This window comes from Schistocerca americana, chromosome 3 (genome assembly GCF_021461395.2).
Source record: "Schistocerca americana isolate TAMUIC-IGC-003095 chromosome 3, iqSchAmer2.1, whole genome shotgun sequence".
Taxonomy (NCBI): Eukaryota; Metazoa; Arthropoda; class Insecta; order Orthoptera; family Acrididae; genus Schistocerca; species Schistocerca americana.
The window spans coordinates 250442002-250450735 of NC_060121.1; the positions used below are offsets into that span (position 1 = coordinate 250442002).

The following is an 8734-nucleotide window of genomic DNA, read 5'->3' on the forward strand; positions in this document are numbered from 1 at the left end:
CCGCATCATTTTCACCATTATGGCCAACCCACCGATGCGGAAGTTAGTCGTTTAGGCAACGACGAACATCCACACTCTTGTGAAGGGGTGCCCCGCTTTAATGGTAGATGAAATAGTCATACTCAGCAGTCAGCAACATATTAAGGTAAGAGGTATCCGTCACAGTCTTCTCACAGAGCAGAAAAGCCCATGCGGCTTCATCTCTGATCTACTTCTATGTCTACATCATACTCCGTAAGCCACCTAATGGTGTGTGGTGGAGGGTACTTTCGATAGCATTATCTGATCCCACCAACCAAGTTCCAATGGAGAATAGTGCGTGGGAAGAATGATTGTCGGTAAGGCTCTCTACTGGCTCAAATTTCTCGAATTTTCTTCTCGTGGTCAATACGCGAGATATAGGTGGGGGGAAGTAATAATATGTTGTCTGACTCCTCCTGAAAAGTGCTGTACCGAAATTTCAATAGTAGATCTTTCCGTTATCCACAACGCCTCTCTTGTAACGTCTGCCAGTGGAGTTTGTTTAGCATCTCCGTTAGCATCTCCGCCAGCTAAACGATCCGGTGACGAAACGAGCCGCTCTTCGTTGGATCTTCTCCATCTCCTCTATCAGTCGTACCTGATAGGGATCCCAGATAGATGAACAATACTCCAGAATCAGGCGAACAAGCGCCTATTAAGCCACTTCTTTCGTGGATGAGTTACATTTCATTAAAATTCTTCCGATGAATCCGTGTCTGGTGTCTATTTTTCCCACTATCATTTTTATATGGTAATTCTACTTAAGGTCGCTCTGAATGGTTACGCCTAGATATTTTACAGCAGACGCTGCCTCTAGCTGTTTGCCATCAATAGTGTAGCTATACAGTAGTGGATTTCGTTTCCTATGTATGCGCAATACGTTACATTTATTTACGTTCAGGGTCAACTGCCAGAGTCTGCACCATTCATCAATTATCTGCAGGTAGTTCTGCAAATTATTGCTATCTTCTGGCGTTGCTCCTTTGGTAAAAAAAAAAGGCATCATCTGCGGATAGCCTAAAAAAGCATCCGGTGCTTTCTACTAGATCATTTATAATTATTGTAAACAGCAACTGTCACACTTCCCTGTGGTACTCCGGATATTACCTTTACAACTGTCGATTTAATTCCGTTAAGAGCAACGTGTTAAGTTCTCAGAATGAGATTTTCATTCTGCAGCAGAGTGTGCGCTGATATGAAACTTCCTCGCAGATTAAAACGGAGTGCCCGACCGAGACTCGAACTCGGGACCTTTGCCTTCCGCGGGCAAGTGCTCTACCAACTGAGCTACCGAAGCACGACTCACGCCCGGTACTCACAGCATTACTTCTGCCAGTGCCTCGTCTCCTACCTTCCAAATTTTACAGAAGCTCTCCTGCGAACCTTGCAGAACTAGCACTCCTGAAAGAAAGGATATTGCGGAGACATGGCTTAGCCACAGCCTGGGGGATGTTTCCAGAATGAGATTTTCACTCTGCAGCGGAGTGTGCGCTGATATGCTTCGGTAGCTCAGTTGGTAGAGCACTTGCCCGCGAAAAGCAAAGGTCATGAGTTCGAGTCTCGGTCGGGCACACAGTTTTAATCTGCTAGGAAGTTTCGTGTTAAGTTCTATCTGCAAGAAAGTCTTGAATCCAATCGCAGGTCTGCTCCGATACCCCATAAACTTATATTTTTTTCATCAAACGGCAATGCGGGACGGTGTCAAATGCCTTACTGAAGTCAAGGAACACGGCATCAACCTGAGCGCCGTTATCCGCTGCGCTGTTATCCCATTGAGAAACAGAGTGGGCTGAGTTTCGCAGAACATCTGTTTGCGGAATTGATGTTGATTTTTATAAAGGAGACGCTCATTTTCCAAGAACGTCATAATGCTTGAGCATAAAACATGTTCCATAATTCTGTAACAGACTGACGTCAACGATATAGGTCTTTAATTGTGGGGATCTGTCTTACGGTCTTTCTTAAAAACGAGAAAGACGTGAGCTTTTTTCCAGTCGTTAGGTACCTTCCGTTGCTCAAGCGTTCTACGATAGATTACTGCTAGAAGGGGAGCAAGTTCTTCCGCATAATCTCTATGGAATCTTATAGATATCTCATCTGGTTCGATGCCTTTCCACTAATAAGCGATTGTAGCTGGTTTTCAGTTCCGCGTTCAGTTATCACATCATCTGGCATTTCGACGTTCGCACGACGATTGAATTAGGGGTCAGTGTTTCGATCTTCCGCGGTGAAAACTTCGGATGACCGATTTCAGTATTTCGCCCTTCTCTCTGTTATCATCCGTTTCGGTGCCGGTGTGGTCGCTGAGAGAATCGGTATTGCACAGAAAACATTAACCTTCGAATCTCAATCATGCGCCACGAGTTCATGTGGATTTTCAGTGCCACACACTGTCACATCGTGTCGATGAAAGCTTCCTGGTAATTGGAGTAGCTTCTTCGCAGAATATCAACTTGAAGCCGAAATGTTCATCCTCGGGTGCCTCTTGCATTGTGATGTGAAATTGAAGGCACAGGACCGGCCGGTGTGGCCGAGCGGTTCTAGGCGCTTCAGTCCGGAACCGCGCGGCTGCTACGGTCGCAGGTTCGAATCCTGCCTCAGGCATGGATGTGTGTGATTTCCTTAGGTTAGATATGTTAAGAAGTTTTAAGTCTAGTGGATTGATGACCTCGGATGTTATGTCCTGTAGTGCTGAGAGCCATATGAATCATTTTGAAGGCAGAGGTCATAATTCCACGCTTTTAATTCTTGCACGAGCTGCAGACGGTACAGTTTGAAATGTAACCGACTTCGTAAAACATTCTACATAGTTTCCTGCGGTATTCCAAGTTCGTGGCTTAAGCGGACCGTGTGTAATCTTCCCTCATCCCCTCCACGGTTGCCTCTGGCGCACTTGGTCGGCTGGTACTTTTCTGTCTGTTCTGTTTACAGGGACAACCAATGTCCCTAATTGTCAGTACCAACTCACGTCGCTCCGTTTACATGACTGATTTTTACAAAAATTGTCTCCGGATGCACGGTACACTGTTGTAACAGATGAATATCTCGCATATTCCAACACACAGAAACACTTTCCCTGCTTTGTCGCCATTTTCTCCAGGCACTGAACTTGTAACGCCAACTGGTGGGCACAATGCAAACTCGGAGAGTTTACGGTTCTACTCGTGCATCAATCACTTTTGTACACGTAATACTTTGAAAAATATACAGCTCTGAAGACGAACAAATCATTTGCAGTAACCCGACATTTGACAAGTTTCATTCTGAATTAAAATCCTAATCCGGTTAATAGACACTTGAAAGAAATTCCTCACCGTTCAAACATGAAATGATGAAACGGTGGTCGGGCGGCGTCGGCCGAAGACTGGTTGCAGGCTGTATTCCGCTGGAAACCGTCGTAACAAGGAGAATGGGCGTCGGCTCCGGAACCAGCCCGGAAGTACGGCCTTACACTGAGGTGACAAAAGTCGCGGGATTCCTCCCAGTATCGCGTAGTGCATAAACTCGACGTTGGAGGTCCCCTACAGAAATATCGAGCCATGTTGCCTCTATAGTCGTCCATAGTTGCGAAACTGTTGTCGGTGCAATATTTTGTGAACGAACTGACCTCTCGACTATGTCCCATAAACGTTCGATGGGATTCTCATCGGGTGATATGAAATGCTAAATCATTCGCTCGAATTGTCCAGAATATTCGTCAAACCAATCGCGAACACTTGTGATCAAGGGACATGGCGCATTGTCATCCATAACACTTCCATAGTTATTTGCTGCAAAGAACATAACCACTTTCAGAGACTAGAGGACCCAGTCCATTTCATGCAAACATAGCCCACAACACTATGAAGCCACCTACAGCTTGCACAGTGCCTTGTCGACAACTTGGGACCCAGGCTTCGCGGGGTCCGCGATACATTCTAACCCTACCATCAGCTCTTACCAACTGAAATCGGGTCTCATCTGATCAGGCCAGATGCGCTGCAGGCGATGTCGTGCTGTTAGCAAAGGAACGCGGATCTGTCATCTCCTTCCATAGCTCATTAACGCCAAATTTCGTCGCGCTGTTGTAACGGATACTTTCGTCGTATGTCCCGCATCGATTTCTGTGGTAATTATCCACGTCTGTTGGCAGTGACAACTCTACGCAAACGCCGTTGCTCTCGATGGATAAGTGAAGCTCATCGACCAGTGCTTTGCTCATGGTGAGAGGTGATACCTAAAATTTGGTATTCTCGACACACTCTTGACACTGTGGATCTCGGAATATTGACCTTCCTAACGATTTCCAATATGGAATGTCCCATGCGTCTAGCTTCAACTACCGTTCCACGTTCAGAGTTTGTTAATTTCCGTCGTGCGACCGTTATCACTTCGGAAATCTTTTCATTTGAATCTCTGAGTACAAATGACATCTCCGCCAATGCACTGCCCTCTTATACCTTGTGTACGCGATACCACTGCCATCTGTATACATGCATATCGCAATCCTACGTCTTTCATCATCTCAGTGTAGCTCCGCGTTGTCTTGCCGCTTAACGCCTGCTGGGCAGGCAACCCAAATGACACTGCTGTACCACATGGAGACTGTGTCTTGCGTTGGATACACCAGCACTCGTCTAACTGTGCACAAAGACTTCGCCTGTAAACATTGGTAAGGGATTGTCGTTGAGGAATAAAGTTATTGCGTATAAAACATGGTACGTGATGTGCTTTATTCATATTAGTCGATAGTTCCACGATAAACCGAGAAATGGCAGCTTTATCTCTAATTTCGGATTCTCACAAAAGGCAATGATGTGTGCATGTAAACGGTGGCAACTACCAGAAGCATGATTGGCGGCGCCAAGGAGGTGGGCAATTATGACTCAGATAAAGATCCTGGATGTATTCATGAGCGCAAATCTGCCTCAAAAGTTGTTGCTAATCAGGTCAATGTGAACACTGTTTAAGTAAGAAAAACAGTTTTAAATTGCGTCATTTTTCGTTACAGTGTTATGGCAGAAACGTTAAGGGCCATCCTTAACATTATTTACGGTGACAATAAAATTAATTTTATATAGTGCTGAATCACGGATTAATTTTTAAGGTTGTTATTCTTTATTATTGTAAAAATTGGTAATGCAAATCTTATTATCACAAAATTGAAACAGTTAGAACCTTGACAATGGATGTATTTGAAATATCGTATTTATAAGACTTTATTGGAACTTTATTGTGCAGTTTCTCAAAATTGCCCACATTTCCCTTGCCATTGTCTAGAGCCGAGGTCTTCGTGTTGCAGAGCCACTCATCACTGTGGCCCATTCGGCACTGTCACACACATGATACACTATTCACATCCTCAACCGAGGGCGCTAATGCACACTTATGCAGTGCTGTTCGTTGGAAAAAATTACATCACCGCTATTTGACTAGCAAGAGAGGGAGAGCTGATGGCGTAAGGTTCTTGAAACCCCGATTTTGCGCCAACCTCTCAGCAGAATGTCGCGGAGTGAGTGGATGTGACATTGCTGTCCCTGATCCGTCCTCCGGATGCGGTCCTCTGGCTGCTATTCGAGAAGAGTAGACTATGAACTGGAACTGGGTTTTACCCACTCCCGATTTCGATGAACATCAACAACAAAAAAATGGCTCTGAACACTATGCGACTTTACTTCTTAGGTCATCAGTCGCCTAGAATTTAGAACTAATTAAACCTAACTAACCTAAGGACATCACACACATCCATCTCCGAGGCAGGATTCGAACCTGCGACCGCAGCGGTCACGCGGTTCCAGACTGAAGCGCCTTTATCCGCACGGCCACACCGGCCGGCACATCAACAACACAAACAGGCCACAACACAGCACAATATGTTCAATCAGTGCAGTCTCTTACAACAGACAGCTACAACGAAGACACTTGGCGTGTAAACCGCTCATATGTCGTCAGTTAATAGAGCTCGTCCCAATCTGTTTACATTCGTCACATGACAGGTTTCTGCTACCAGAAGAGAAGCGACTGTATCGTTATGTCTCAGAATTTTCGAGGGTTGCCCGGAAAGTAAGTTCTGATCGGTCGCAAAATGGACACCACAGTGAAAACCCGATGAAGCTTTGCCCAGATGTGTTGGGTAGTGTCTCTATGTAATGTCTCTTGCAGCGGTCTCTCCGTGATATTTTCAGAAATTTTATAAATTATATAACTCAGTACATATCTCGAAATACCTCTTCTTATCTTACCGATTATTAATGCAAAGTAGTTTCAAGCCCAATTATTCCTTGGAGCGTCCATTTACTCCATGGAATAGCTTCTCTGCTATCTATGTTTTCTCTTAGGAAAAGAGAAGAGAGGACTTCTTGCCGATTAGTCGTGAAAGAAGGATGTATATGTATGTATTGTTGAGCTAGTCGCCATCTTGATGAGATTCTGTATGAGAATGAATTTAATACATGAGTAAACTAAAGTAAGTGTGTTCGCGTATTATTTAACTGATTATTATTGACAGTGTCTGCTTACTACGCTGTGTTGCACGGGATCAGTGGGGAACGTCTGATTTACACTGGACGAACCTGCCGTTTTGTATGCTCAAGATATCCAGTTACTTCAAATAAATAGGCTAACATGGTCTTACCAGCAGATCTCCGGTCTTCCCCATGTGATCACCGAAAGTTAATAATTATTACAAATGTTTCCAGCAGATCGACTGACAATTTTCGTCGCACCGAGACTTCGAAATTGCTTCACTGCCTTATGGAATTTAAATTAAGATCAATTGTATCAGGATAGAACAGTATTGAACTGTGTGAATGTGATAAGCCTGCTTTGTCAATGAAAATTCCCTTAATATACGCATGTTTTTTACTATCCTGATCAGTGAAGCTAAATCAGGCCGGTGTGAGAGAGGTTTTTAAATTGTAGATCCCACACAAAATATATTAAAAGTCGATCTCCTGGAAACATTTGTAATAATTATTAACTTTCGGTGATCACATGGGGAAGACCGGAGATCAGCTGGTAAGACCGTGTTAGCCTATTTATTTGAAGTAACTGGATATCTTGAGCATACAAAACGGCAGGTTCTTCCAGTGTAAATCAGACGTTCCCCACTGATCCCGTGCAACACAGCGTAGTAAGCAGACACTGTCAATAATAATCAGTTAAATAATACGCGAACACACTTACTTTAGTTTAGTTCATGTATTAAATTCCTTCTCATACAGAATCTCATCAAGATGGCGACTAGCTCAACAATACATACATATACATCCTTCTTTCACGACTAATCGGCAAGAAGTCCTCTATTCTCTTTTCCTAAGAGAAAACATAGATAGCAGAGAAGCTATTCCATGGAGTAAATGGACGCTCCAAGGAATAATTGGGCTTGAAACTACTTTGCATTAATAATCGGTAAGATAAGAAGAGGTATTTCTAGATATGTACTGAGTTACATCATTTATAAAATTTCTGAAAATATCGCGGAGAGACCGCTGCAAGAGACATTACATCTAGTATGATCGTCGATCGCATCAAGACGTTCTTTTCAGTTTTTAGCGCACTGTGAGCGAGTATATGTGCCTATAACAACGATGTTTCCGGCAAGTAGGAGGGCCCGCTTAGAGGCTTCGCCTTAATGAGTGCAGCCCACCTAACACAACTGCCACGCTCTTCCTTCTTCATGGCAATTCTCAGCCGCACTCTGCAGGGGCAGTGGAGATGTTCCTGCAGGCTTTCCGATGGGAAGTGTTCCATCACCCACAACACAGCCCTAATTAGCTCGTCCTGAGTATCATCTCTGTTCATATGAAACGCTGGGTACGAAGACAACACTTGGGCGCAGGCTACGCACTATAGACCAGCGTAGAGAATTATCGGAAAGCACAGGCGGCTGCCTTCTATGACGATGGTGTTGGAAATTTCGTATAACAAATGTCTAAGTCGGAGCGGCAACTATGTAGAGAAGTATCTGGAAAGTGTAGCTACGTCTTGCAAATAAAATGTTTCTGATTTTTCACTGTGGTTTCCATTTAGCGACCGATCGGAACTTACTTTCTGGACAACCCTCGTACATGTTAACTGGCGTCAATGTGATGATAAGCGAACAGCATGCTTCACATAGTCACACTTTCTTTAAAGGTACAAACCACCTAAGGACGGTGGCAGAGCACTCCAGGTGTTTCGCGCAATTGGCTGTCTAATATGCAGTTTTGGAAGTTCCTGATCTCAAAGTGTTAAGGATTACTGAATAATTATTGATCCTGCACTTCGACGAATTGCTGAATTACTGGAATGCAACACCTCATATACATGTAGTACTACATATTCCACTAGGCACCATACGGTGCAAGGCGGAAGATACCAGGTACCATTATAGTCATTCCATTTTCTGTTCCCCTCAGAAATGGAGTATGGGAAGCCCTCGTTTCTCGTATATACGCGGCACTTAAGTGAAATGTATGTTGATGGTGGCAGAATCGTTCTGCAGTAAGGCGAAAATGATGGTTCTATAAATTTTCTGAACAGTGTTTAGCAAAAAGATCGTCGACTTGGCTCCAGTAATTCCGATCTGAGTACAGCAAACATCCACGTAACACTAGCGTGTTTCTCTCAACAAGCTGCTAACATATGTAGTAGCACGCCTCCTGTGTTTCTTCGATTTATTCCTTAAATCCGACCTGTCAAGGGTTCCATGATTCGGGCATGATTCAAGAATGTGTCGCACTAGTGCCCTGTT

At 44.1% G+C, this 8734-nt stretch overlaps 1 non-coding gene across 1 annotated transcript; it reads right to left on the reverse strand.

Moving 5' to 3' along the window:
• Positions 1 to 1244: 1244 nt before the first annotated feature.
• Positions 1245 to 1319, reverse strand: Trnap-cgg. The gene has a single exon. It is a non-coding gene; the product is annotated as a tRNA-Pro (tRNA).
• Between the last annotated feature and the right edge of the window lie 7415 nt (positions 1320 to 8734).